General features: G+C 37.4%; 2 protein-coding genes across 2 annotated transcripts in view; one reads left to right on the top strand and one right to left on the bottom strand.

Annotated features, from left to right (window-relative positions):
- Positions 1–3,439, bottom strand: part of LOC142349020 (dnaJ homolog shv-like) — a 69,018-nt gene extending 65,579 nt beyond the window's left edge. Inside the window, exon 1 of the mRNA XM_075400422.1 lies at positions 3,422–3,439. The gene's annotated coding sequence lies outside the window, so the exon portion shown is untranslated. The remainder of the gene's footprint in view (positions 1–3,421) is intronic.
- The window catches only part of LOC142349484 (coiled-coil domain-containing protein 89-like), a 188,827-nt gene that overhangs the window by 155,941 nt on the left and 20,193 nt on the right, over positions 1–12,693 (top strand). The gene's annotated exons all lie outside the window — the stretch shown is intronic.

Genomic DNA, 12,693 nt, shown 5'->3' with positions numbered 1-12,693 from the left:
ATTCTGCAGTCTTTGGCTGCTTTCTTTACAATATGTTTGTCAAATGTGAGTTGGCTGTCGAAGTTGAATTACTGGTTTAATTCACTGTCTACTTTTGATATTGTTGACTTGCTGTTCCCGTTCATACGATACTCAGGCGCTTCATGTTTTCTGTTTTCAAGTTGCAACATCTTTGCTTTCTCTGCATTTGTGTTAAACTTACAATTCTCACTCCAGTCATTCATTTTGCACAAGTCTCCCTGCATAACTTGGACGTCCTAACTGTCTTTAAAAGCTTGGCAGACTTTTGTTTTCGTCCAAAACTCAAATTCGACTGTCAGTCAACGCTTAAAGGTCGGCGAAGTAAATAAAAAAAGAAGGCACAGAACGCTTCCCTGCGGGACTCAAATTTAAGCATTAAAAATTGCCGATGTTTTTTGATTGACCGCTACATACTGCTTTCGGTTGAGGTTAAATAATTCGATTCAAGCATTGACTCTCCCTTCAATTCCCTACGGCTTGGTTTTGAGTAGCAATGACTTATGTGGAAGTTTAAAAAACGCCTCTCGCAATAACAATTTTTATTAAACACTTAATCTACTTTCGTAAGATGACATTAAATACAATAAATTTCGTATCCGTCATCGAGAAGCTTAGTCAACTCGTCGCTAATTTTCTGACGACTTATTGATTGGTTTTTTAGAAGCAATTGTTTGCCTAAAAATAGATTGTTTACTTGTTTATGTGTCACAATCTCGTTTTTGTTATATACTTTCTATCATTTTGCACACAAAACTGGCAAAATGACTGGACTGTAGTTGCCGCGGTCTTCCTTTTATTTTATTAGAGAATAACAAAAACGAATGCCTTCTTCCATTCACCCGGTACATCAGCATGAATCACTAAATTCTTGAACAGGATTTTCAGTGGTTTTATCAGCACCGTACTGAGGAGTATCGTCAAATCACGGCAATTTGGTTTTCTGTACGGGTGTCGGTTATTCTTCAACCATCTCTTCAGTTTTCTTGATGTTTCTGAGTGGCACCCCGACCACTTTGGCTTAAATTTTGGGCGACCGGTTCATTTCCCATTGAAAACACCGAAGAAAAAATCACTCACTATGCTTGCCTTGCGTTTGTCATCAGTGGTTTGGCCTTCATTAGTCATGACGCTGACGTACTTCCAAAAAGCCTCTGATTTCTATTTTGCTACACTTTGACGCTACATTTCGCATGTTTCGTCCCGTTTGGGTTTCGTCAGTTTGGGTTTATTTGCATGTGTTTCTTTTACATTGAGTGTTTCTGTTGTATTAACTCAAGTACCTAACTTGGCAATTGTAGCGGGAACTGTTTCGTCTAGCGTTTTTCGATTGGTTTGGCGATTTAGACCCTCTCACTCTGTCCCCAGAGTAAAAGTTAACCAACAGTTGAAGTTAACTGTCCATAAACAAAAACTCCTTGCTTTCATCCCCATGTGTTAGAAGTGTGGAAATTGTGTTCTCATGAGTGAAAGTTGTGTTGCAATTAATTTTTGGGAAGTTGAAGTCCGCAAAATGTCGGAGACTGGATTTCCATCTAATCTTTCTCAGCAAAACCTCCGTTGATTCATTTGTGCAGGCAGTTGATGACCTTCTGTCTCCAGCGTGTCGCACCTGAGTTGCTTGTAACCATTGATTTCAGTTTCATCAATTCCAAGATCAAATTTAGCGTTCTTCGGTTGAGCTTCTATGTTGGCGAAGATTGAAGGCGGCATGTTGCGAAGTCTTTGTATAATTACGAGCGCCTTTTTCGAATTGGTGTCAACCTCGGAAAAAGCAATCTTCAAGTCTACCATCCAACCCGTTATTTCAGGAGAGCCCTCGCTTCACTCTTTTGATTCTTAGCTGATGAGATGAACCATTCAGCCTTTAGGTGAAGTTTTTCAGCACCACCATCCAATTGAATTGCTTGGCTTATCTTTTGTTTGATTTGTTGAGCGTAATACTCTTTCGGATAGTTGTTTTTTGGATAACTGTGCGTGATGCTCAGACGTTTATACTCCCCATCAATATTTTCAAATCTTCTTACATAGCGAAAAAAGTTGTCCAAAGACTTTTTGTCGAAAGAAGAGTCTTAAGTGAACGTGACATGACTGGGGTTGACGACACTCTCTCGTTGTCTCTGCCAGGTTGAGCCTGTTTTCTTCCAATTTTGATAGCTTCTTTTGCTTTAACGTTATACAACTTGAATGCTTCCGTGCTCATGTCATGAAAAAATTGTATTCATCTTCTGACCTGACTTTCGGATCCACAATTTTGCCTTCTGGGAAGCGGAAGATAATCAAAGTGCATTCTCTGCTTTCCAGGTCAGTTTTTTTTGCCTTTTTTCTGTCAACGTTTCTCTCATTGTCTCCTTACTAATTGGCACAACTTTTCCCGGTTCTGGCGGTTTTATTTTTCATTTTTTTCAGCAGTAAATTCAGTTTTTTATCGAGTGAGTTCTCTATTCTTTTCATTCGGTCTTCTAGCTCGCCGAATGATGCAGCGTTTTGATGTTTAAGTTCCTTCACTTGGTTCTGATGATCAATTTACCTTGTGATTGGTCTTTTAAAATGTGTTCTCCTGGTGCCTTACAATTTTTGCTGAGCGAGAAGAACCACTTAGTTTTTTTATTGCATTCAGAGCTTGTGCTTGGACACCAGAGCAATTTCTTCCATAAGTGCAACTTTCACCAAGTGCAACTAATAAAGCAAAATAAGTTTTTTCGTGGCATTCAGAGTCACATTCACCATAAGTTTCTTTATTGAGTTAGATTGCGTGTTATGACTATGCATAATTTCAGGCAGTGCATTACAAATTCTCGGAGGGGCAAGAACCTGCTGAAACTTTGACAAAGGGATTTAGGAGGCTAGTTCCTGTGGTTCCTAAGAGGGAGCCAGCGGAAGCTGACTGAGACCAATCTGATCTTCGAAGGGGATCAGTGACCTATGAATCCTAAAAATGAAAAAAAAACAGACACTGATCATACTTCTAGATTCCAGTAGTGGTGTTTGAACTGCACGAACATGCAGTTGCTGTCGCCTGATTGACATCTCTAGGTGTTGAGGATGCTCTGCACTGTCGACTGCTACGCTGTAGTTGTAGTCGCGGTAGAATATCGCTTTTGGATTGATTTATACCCATTAAACCCTTCAATACTCAAATGCACACAGTCGAGTGTTCAAGGAGAAAATTGGAGGCGCGGCAAGCTTTGGCTCCAAGGATGACTAGAATTTTGAGTTGGGGAAGCAGAGGTTTTTTCCGTTTAAATCAGTGGCCATCAAATTCTCTGACGGCAAACTTTTGAAATTGTGGTGTCTCATAAATATGCACCCGTCCAAGCCTGAGACAGACAGGACTTTGAAAATTAATAGACGTAGATAATAAAGGGATAGGTGCTAATAGGATTGTAATATTGTCCGATCTATTTAATAAGTTTATCACAACAATCAGGCCAAGATAGTTTAAAAAAAAACTGAATATAAATAAACAATAAGACGATGAGTTCTTTTCAGAAAACTCATTAAAAATAAGGAAACCTCGAAAATTTCGAAAAAGTCAAAATCAAACAGGTGAAAATTGTCTAAAAACTTTGTCTATAAATTTTTAATCAAATGCTTTAAATGTTCATCAGATTTTAATCAAATGTTAACCCACTGGTTGATCAATCCTTGCATATTCCAAAATGTTAACTTTGATCCGTTTTTTTTATTCAAAACTACTACCTGTTTCCTCTTAAACCACGTGGAAACTGTTGACCTTTAAACTTATCGCATAGTAATCACCACGTTAAAAGAAGCAAAAAATATTTAGTTTGCATTTGAATTGTAATCTGATGTTTCTCCTGTTTTTTATCAGTAACATTGGCTATATGTTTTTCATTGTGAAACCTTATTTTTTTGAAAGCCTAGACATTGATTTTGGTGGCCGAATTAAAGTGTTCTTCAGATTGGCCTTCCATATTTTGTATAAGAACATACAACATTGTACTTTGTTGCACACCTTTTACAATTTAGGGTAACGAGTTATAAAAATTCCATGCAAACAGTAACACAAAAGATTCTCTTAAAGAATGTGAGTTCCTCTGCAGTAGAGAATCAAAACCTAACGGTGCTTAAGTTTTTTACTCTCAATCTGCCAAAAATTTTTTATTGCAAATTGGGAGGGCCACACGTATATACAAAAACATATGCTAAAAACTTTGAATTTCAAAGTCAAAGATTTAGTTTATGAAATAATTTGTTACCTGATTTATAGCTGACACAAATATAAAAGGTGTAAAGAAAACAAAATAGACATTTTAATAGTCAGAGGTCGGGCTTCGAGCAGTATCAACAAAACAGACATGTCTTTGTTGACTTGGTTGATTTACCACAATTATAAAACAGATATTGGGTACTGACCAAAAAAAGGTTTAAAATCATTCATTGATCACCAAACCTACAATTAGAGCTAACCTCTCTATTGAGCTTTAATTTTTTTAAACCAATTTCTCGTCCACATTTTTATACTTATTTTTTTTGTCTTTGTATTTTAAACAAGTACAACGCTCAATATTTGAAACATTGCGCACGGGGGGCTGCCATAGTGGCGAGAGAGAATAAAAGTAAATAGAAAACGGACCCCCAATAAAATTCACCGTTATTCTGTTTTCCAAGAAATATCTGTTTTTGTTTGAAAATCGATTTTTATCTCGGGTCTGACCTCTTAACATCAAGACTCGATTAAGGAATTATGAAGTGGTGTCAGGATTAGAAACTCAAAATGATGAACGGCCTCGTTATTAGTTTAAAGGCTAAAAAAGTTGGCTATTGATTTCTATCGAATATTTCTAGAGGACAATAAAGGAGCAGAGAAAAAACTTGGGCGACGCGGGTATGACTAAAGACAAAGCTTTAGAAAGAGCGATACATACTGAAGCAGCCAAGTTAAACAAAAGTATTCATAGCAAGGAGCAAGGCCAAAAAAATTCTGCGCGGATATGAGCGAAGTGAAACCGGAAATGAGCCAAGAGAAAACAGAGATGGAAATAGAGTTTTTAATAGCTATACCAGAAGCAGTGCCGATAATAGACGAACCAATTTTGACAAAAAGAGTTCGATCGCCAACAACAGTAGGCGAGAACAGGAGCCGAGATTTGTGGTAAGAGAGTCGTTCTCAGCAGTGAAAAACCACGGTGAGTTCCGAGAAAGAAAAATGTCGCCTTTGCAGTCAAGGAAATCATGCATCTAAGGAATGTAAGAATTGTTTTGATTGTGGGAGTCCAAATCACATAAAAAACGAAATTGTCAGTTTTTAAACAAGGAATAGCTGAAGATGGCATGACTTCATTTTCAGCAGGCTACGTAAAAACTTTGCGTAGCGTAAACAGCCTTGTGGAGGCTTTGTTTGCATGTGGTGGCGCAAACATCTATGATACAAAATTTTCATGAAGTTCAAACGATAAGGGCTTTTGCGACAGAAATTACTTTGAAATAAAACTTAAAATTAATGCTGTGTCATGTCATTCAGATGTACATACGGCAGCATGAGCTTTGAGAACAAAAACCCATGAACAAAATGTTGAAGAATTTGAACGAGCTGACATAGTCGAACCAACACGTTCGATTGGGCAGCACCATCATTAATTGTATTGAAAAGTGACGGAATCAATTGCTTGGTCGTAGACTATCGTGGTCTGTACAAACAAATAGAGAAAAGATGCTGGAATTACCGCAAATTAATGAGGTTATTGATTCACTGGAGGAAATCATGCACTTCTCGATCATAGATCTTTTGTCGGGATACTTTAAGATAACGCTCGAGGAAGAGAGTCAAAGCTTAGGAGCTTTTAAAACGCCTCAGGGCCCGTATAAATAGAAATGACTTCCTATGGGACTAGCATCTGCAACTGGAGCTTTTCAAAATTTAATCCAATAAGTTTTTGCTGACTTCTCTTACGAAATATGTCGAGTTAATCAAGATAAATTTATCCTTTTTGGAAGGAAATTCGACAAACATCTGAAACACTAGAACTGGTTTTCTAATGTTTAGCTGAGAATTGGTTAAATTCTGAAAAATTAAAATTCAAATTTTTCCAAAAGTGGGTCAGCTTCTTGGGGCACATAATATCCAAAAAAGGAATTGAGCTCAGACAATAGAAAGTAACAGCGGTAGAAAAAATGAAAAAAAAAACAGCCTCTCTGTAATATATCAGGGCAATTATAGGCCTTGTGGGCACTTGTCGAATATTTATTCCGGGTTTCGGAAAATAGCAGAACCTGTTTACAGGTGATTAACTATATCAAATAGGTTTGATTGGATTACAGAGTGCAAGAGTGCTTAAGTCAAGTTGAAGAAGAGGTTTTTGGATGCCCCATTTTCAGGATATAAAACAATAGGGATAGGTATACATTAACTAAGGATGCTTCGTTGACAGGCCACGGAGCAGTTCTCACCCAAAAACAGGGAACTGGGGATAGAGTTATTGCATATGCTAGCAAAATTCTGGTTAAAAGTCAACAAAATTATTCAGCAACTCAGCGGGAATTACTTTCAACAGTTAAATTCACGCAATATTTTGAAAACTATTTACTTGATCAGCACTCTTTAATTATAACGGATCACAGGGCTCTTGTCTGGATCTATTGTATTATATAACCGGACGATATGGTCACAAGATGGATAGCGAAACGTGGGCAGTTTATTTTTGACATCAAGCGTAGAGCAGGAGAACAATCCCACAAGCTGACTGTCTGTCGCGCATAAGAACAAAGATGATAAACAAACAACTTTCCGTTAATGCTTCTGCGACGGAGCAGAGCAAGACATTACTGACTATGGTAGTCAAGTTTGGCAGTTACACAAACTTCTTAGAGTAACATTGCGAGATTCGGAGCAAAGTGACAAACTACTCAAAGAAGTATACTCTTGCGTACTAAACCAAAAAAGAACGGAACCACGGCAATTGAAAAATAGAGCATCAAAGGAGTTATGGAATATTGGGTCCAGAATACAAATTTTTGACTCATAGAGGGGATTTAGTATCAAAAATATCAAATAGAACCTAACTTGAAACTTTTTACGAAAAGGTGTTACCAGGGGGAGAGTGTTCAAAGTGCTTCATCTTTTGCATGATTCTCCTAGCGCAGGCCACTTTGAGGTTGAGACTACATACCATAGGGCTTGTGAATGTTTTCATTGGCTGTGCATGAGAAGCGACGTAAGGAACTGGACAAAATCTGTGACTTGTGCCTAAAGAGGAAAACAATAAGCAAAAACATCAAAATTCACTCACATAATGAAAACCAATTCATCCATTTTGGAAGTATCCTCAATTTCATGGGTCAAATCCTGAGTCTTAGGGAGAAAAGTACTTTTTTGGATCGGTGATCAATTCAGTAAATGGTGCAAAGCAACAGTTTTGTCCAATCAAGAGGAAACAACCGTGTGAAAACCTTTTTTTTGAACACCGGATAGAGAGGTTCGGCTGTCCAGTCAACCTGCTCAGTGGTCAAGGGCCGAACTTTATGTCAAAGTTGTCTTTGAATTCTTTGCAGTGAACTGGGAATTCAGACTACATCAACAACATCCTACCACCCACAAATGAACGCGATGATTGAAAGAACAATTCGAACAAAGGAAGAGTGCTTTCCAAATATTTTGGCCAATATTCACTTGAGTGGACAGGATTGCAACCTTTAGCCATCATGGCCTATCGATCATCAATCCTTAGTGTAATTAAAACAGCTCAACGTATTTGGTACTTGGTTTCCCACTGTCACTACATTCAGATTGTATCTATAGCACACTACAGAGCGCATTATATTCCACATCAACTGATTATGTTTTCACAATGAAACAAAAAACTACAGGAAACCCATCAGTTGATGCGAGAATTTATGAAGATCAAACAAAAACGCAAGAAGACTTATCATGATCGCATAAAGTATGGATCGAGCTATAATTACGGAGAAGAAGCGTTAGTTTTTAATCCAAAGGTAAAAAAAAGAGGAAACATGAAAACTTATTTCTTAATATAAGCGACCAAACACAATAGTTAAAATTATCAACGATTTTAATTTCCACGTAGAAGATAAAAAGACAAAGAAAACTATTAACGTCCATTATGAGCAACGCAAAAATTATAACCCATAGCAAAAACCATTAACGCCTGATCCTCATGCAAAACGAAAAGCAAGAGCTAGGGAGAAGAAAAATATCAATTTAGGCAGCTCAGACGATAACGATATAATTAAAACAGAATCATCCGCAGACGTTAAAATAGTCTCAGCTCAGAAAATCAATCTGAAGCTAAAAGTAAATAGAAATCGGACCCCCAATAAAATTCACCGTTGTTTTGTTTTCCAAGAGATATCTGTTTTTGCTTGAAAATCGATTTTTATCTCGGGTCTGACCTCTTAACATCAAGACTCAATTAAGGAATTATGAAGTGGTGTCAGGATTAGAAACTCAAAATGATGAACGGCCTCGTTATTCGTTTGAAGGCTAAAAAAGTTGGCTATTGATTTCTATCGAATATTTCTAGAGGACAATAAGGGAGCAGAGAAAAAACTTGGGCGACGCAGGTATGACTAAAGACAAAGCTTTAGAAAGAGCCTAATTCTGCGCGGATATGAGCGAAGTGAAACCGGAAATGAGCCAAGAGAAAACAGAGATAGAAATAGAATTTTTAATAGCTATACCAGAAGCAGTGCCGATAATAGACGAACCAATTTTGATAAAAAGAGTTCGATCGCCAACAACAGGAGGCAAGAACAGGAGCCGAGATTTGTGGTAAGAGAGTCGTTCTCAGCAGTGAAGAACAACGGTGAGTTCTGAGAAAGAAAAATGTCGCTTTTGCAGTCAAGGAAATCATGCATCTAAGGAATGTAAGAATTGTTTTGAATGTGGAAGTCCAAATCACATAAAAAACGAAATTGTCAGTATTTAAACAAGGACTAGCTGAAGATGGCATGACTTCATTTTCAGCAGGCTACGTAAAAACCTTTCCGTAGCGTAAACAGCCTTGTGGAGGCTTTGTTTGGATGTGGTGGCGTAAACATCTATCATATAAAATTTTCTTGAAGTTCAAACGATAAGGGGTTTTGCGACAGAAATTACTTTGAAATAAAACTTAAAAATAATGCAGTTTCATTCAGATGTACATACGGCAGCATGAGCTTTGAGAACAAAAACCCATGAACAAAATGTTGAAGAATTTGAACGAGCTGACATAGTCGAACCAACACGTTCGATTGGGCAGCACCATCATTAATTGTATTGAAAAGTGACGGAATCAATTGCTTGGTTGTAGATCGTGGTCTGTAAAAAAGATGCTGGCATTGCGGCATATTAATGAGGTTATTGATTCACTGGAGGAAATCATGCACTTCTCGATCATAGATCTTTTGTCGGGATACTTTAAGATGACGCTCGAGGAAGAGAGTCAAAGCTTAGGAGCTTTTAAAACGCCTCAGGGCCCGTATAAATAGAAACAACTTCCTATGGGACTAGCATCTGCATCTGGAGTTTTTCAAAATTTAATCCAAAAAATTTTTGCTGACTTCTCTTACGAAATATGTCTAGTTAATCAAGATAAACTTATCCTTTTTGGAAAGAAATTCGATCTGAAAAACTAGAACCGGTTTTCTAATGTTTAGCTGAGAATTGATTAAATTCTGAAAGATTAAAATGCAAATTTTTCCCAAAGTGGGTCAGCTTCTTGGAGCACATAATATCCAAAAAAGGAATTGAGCTCAGACAATAGAAAGTAACAGCGGTAGAAAAAATAAAAAAAAACAGCCTCCCTGTAATATATCAGGGCAATTCTAGGTCTTGTGGGCACTTGTCGAATATTTATTCCGGGTTTCGGAAAATAGCAGAACCTGTTTACAGGTGATTAATTATATCAAATAAGTTTGATTGGATTACAGAGTGCAATAGTGCTTAAGTCAAGTTGAAGAAGAAGTTTCTGGATGCCCCACTTTCAGGATATAAAACAATAGGGATAGGTATACATTAACTACGGATGCTTCGTTGACAGGCCGCGGAGCAGTTCTCACCCAAAAACAGGGAACTGAGGATAGAGTTATTGCATATGCTAGCAAAAATCTAGATAAAAGTCAACAAAATTATTCAGCACCTCAGCGGGAATTACTTTCAACAGTTAAATTCACGCAACATTTTGAAAACTATTTACTTGATCAGCACCTTTCCTTTATAACGGATCACAGGGCTCTTGTCTGGATCTATTGTTTTATATAACCGGACGATATGGTCACAAGATAGATAGCGAAACGTGGGCAGTTTATTTTTGACATCAAGCGTAGAGCAGGAGAACAATCCCACAAGCTGACTGTCTGTCGCGCATAAGAACAAAGATGATAAACAAAGAACTTTCCGTTATTGCTTTTGCGACGGAGCAGAGCAAGACATTACTGACTATGGTAGTCGAGTTTGGCAATTACACAAACTTCTGAGAGTAACATTGCGAGATTCGCAGCAAAGTGACAAACTACTCAAAGAAGTATACTCTTGGGTACTAAACCAAAAAAGAACGGAACCACGGCAAATGAAAAATAGAGCATCAAAGGAGTTATGGAATATTGGGTTCAGAATACAAATTTTTGACTCATAGAGGGGATTTAGTATCAAAAATATCAAATAGAACCTAACTTGAAACTTTTTACGAAAAGGTGGTACCAGGGTGAGAGTGTTCAAAGTGCTTCATCTGTTGCATGATTCTCCTAGCGCAGGCACTTTGAGGTTGAGATTACATACCATAGGGCTTGTGAATGTTTTCATTGGCTGTGCATGAGAAGCGACGTAAAGAACTGGACAAAATCTGTGACTTGTGCCTAAAGAGGAAAACAATAAGCAAAAACATCAAAATTCACTCACAGAATGAAAACCAATTCATCCATTTTGGAAGTATCCCTCAATTTCATGGGTCAAATCCTGAGTCTTAGGGAGAAAAGTAATTTTTTGGAGCGGTGATCAATTCAGTAAATGGTACAAAGCCACAGTTTTGTCCAATCAAGAGGAAACAACCGTGTGAAAACCTTTTTTTTGAACACCGGATAGAGAGGTTTGGCTGTCCAGTCAATCTGCTCAGTGGTCAAGGGCCGAACTTTATGTCAAAGTTGTCTTTGAATTCTTTGCAGTGAACTGGGAGTTCAGACTACATCAACAACATCCTACCACCCACAAACGAACGCGATGATTGAAAGAACAATTCGAACAAAGGAAGAGTGCTTTCCAAATATTTTGGCCAATATCCACTTGAGTGGACAGGATTCCAACCTTTAGCCATCCTGGCCTATCGATCATCAATCCCTAGTGTAATTAAAACAGCTCAACGTATTTGGTACTTGGTTTCCCACTGTCACTACATTCAGATTGCATCTATAGCACACTACAGAGCGCATTATATTCCACATCAACTGATTATGTTTTCACAATGAAACAAAAAACTACAGGAAACCCATCAGTTGATGCGCGAATTTATGAAGGTCAAACAAAAACGCAAGAAGACTTTTTATGATTGCATTAAGTATGGATCGAGCTATAATTACGGAGAAGAAGCGTTAGTTTTTAATCCAAAGGTAAAAAAAGAGGAAACACGAAAACTTATTTCTTAATATAAGCGACCAAACACAATAGTTAAAATTATCAACGATTTTATTTTCCAAGTAGAAGATAAAAAGACAAAGAAAACTATTAACGTCCATTATGAACAACGCAAAAATTATAACCCACAGTAAAAACCATTAACGCCTGATCCTCATGCAAAACGAAAAGCAACAGCTAGGGAGAAGAAAAATATCACTTTGGGCAGCTCAGACGATAACGATATAATTAAAACAGAATCATCAGCAGACATTAAAATAGTCTCAGCTCAGAAAATCAATCTGAAGCTAAGGATGCTAAAAAATCAATAAGTATATGCACTAAACAACATATAGGACGATGTCAATTTTTTTACCGAAAGTTAACGACTACTAAAATCAAAATACCCTTTAAAGGAGAGAAATTGTAGAAAGATTTTGCGGAACAAAATATTTGCCATCAAAGTCAACAGGTTGGTAACTGGGGAAATTTTACGACCACTTATGTCGAGGAGCATAGTTAAAGCTTCATGGAAAAAAATGGGCGCAAAGGTGCTATGTATGCTGAGCCTGTAGAGTGGGTTTTACCTGCAGGAGGAAAAATTATAGACAATTTAGGAATTATTTCAAAAAATTTACATCGAAACAATTTGGGCAAAGCTGGTTCAAAAAAACTATTAAACATTGAGGATCTCCTATGTTTCTCGAAACCTGTTTTCATCAAAACCACATATTTTGTAGACAACTTAGAAATTTATTTCCCTCGAAAATCAAGGCAAGCAAACATGTCAAACGATCAAAGACTTTTACCCGGAGGACCCTGCAAAAATTTTGCTAAAAACAAGGCCAGCTTTATCAGCGGAAAAAGTTTACACCAAAACATTATGAATCAGCCTGCTACGTTATATGAGATTTTGTTGGTATAAAAATCTGCTCCAAAAGATTAGATCATGAAACACTACTACAAAATAAGCCTGTTGAAGAACCCTGATGCTGATGGATACAAAGATATCTTCAAGACTATCAATCTGGCATATCAAATTCTGACAAATAGGGCGCGAGAGGATTTGAACATATTTGAGTTCCACGAGGCAGAGAGTGTTTTGAACA

This window comes from Convolutriloba macropyga, chromosome 11 (assembly GCF_964194025.1).
Source record: "Convolutriloba macropyga chromosome 11, txConMacr16.3, whole genome shotgun sequence".
Lineage (NCBI taxonomy): Eukaryota > Metazoa > Xenacoelomorpha > Acoela > Convolutidae > Convolutriloba > Convolutriloba macropyga.
The sequence above is the reverse complement of the archived record's forward strand: the minus strand, read 5'-3'. Positions and strand labels throughout refer to the sequence as shown.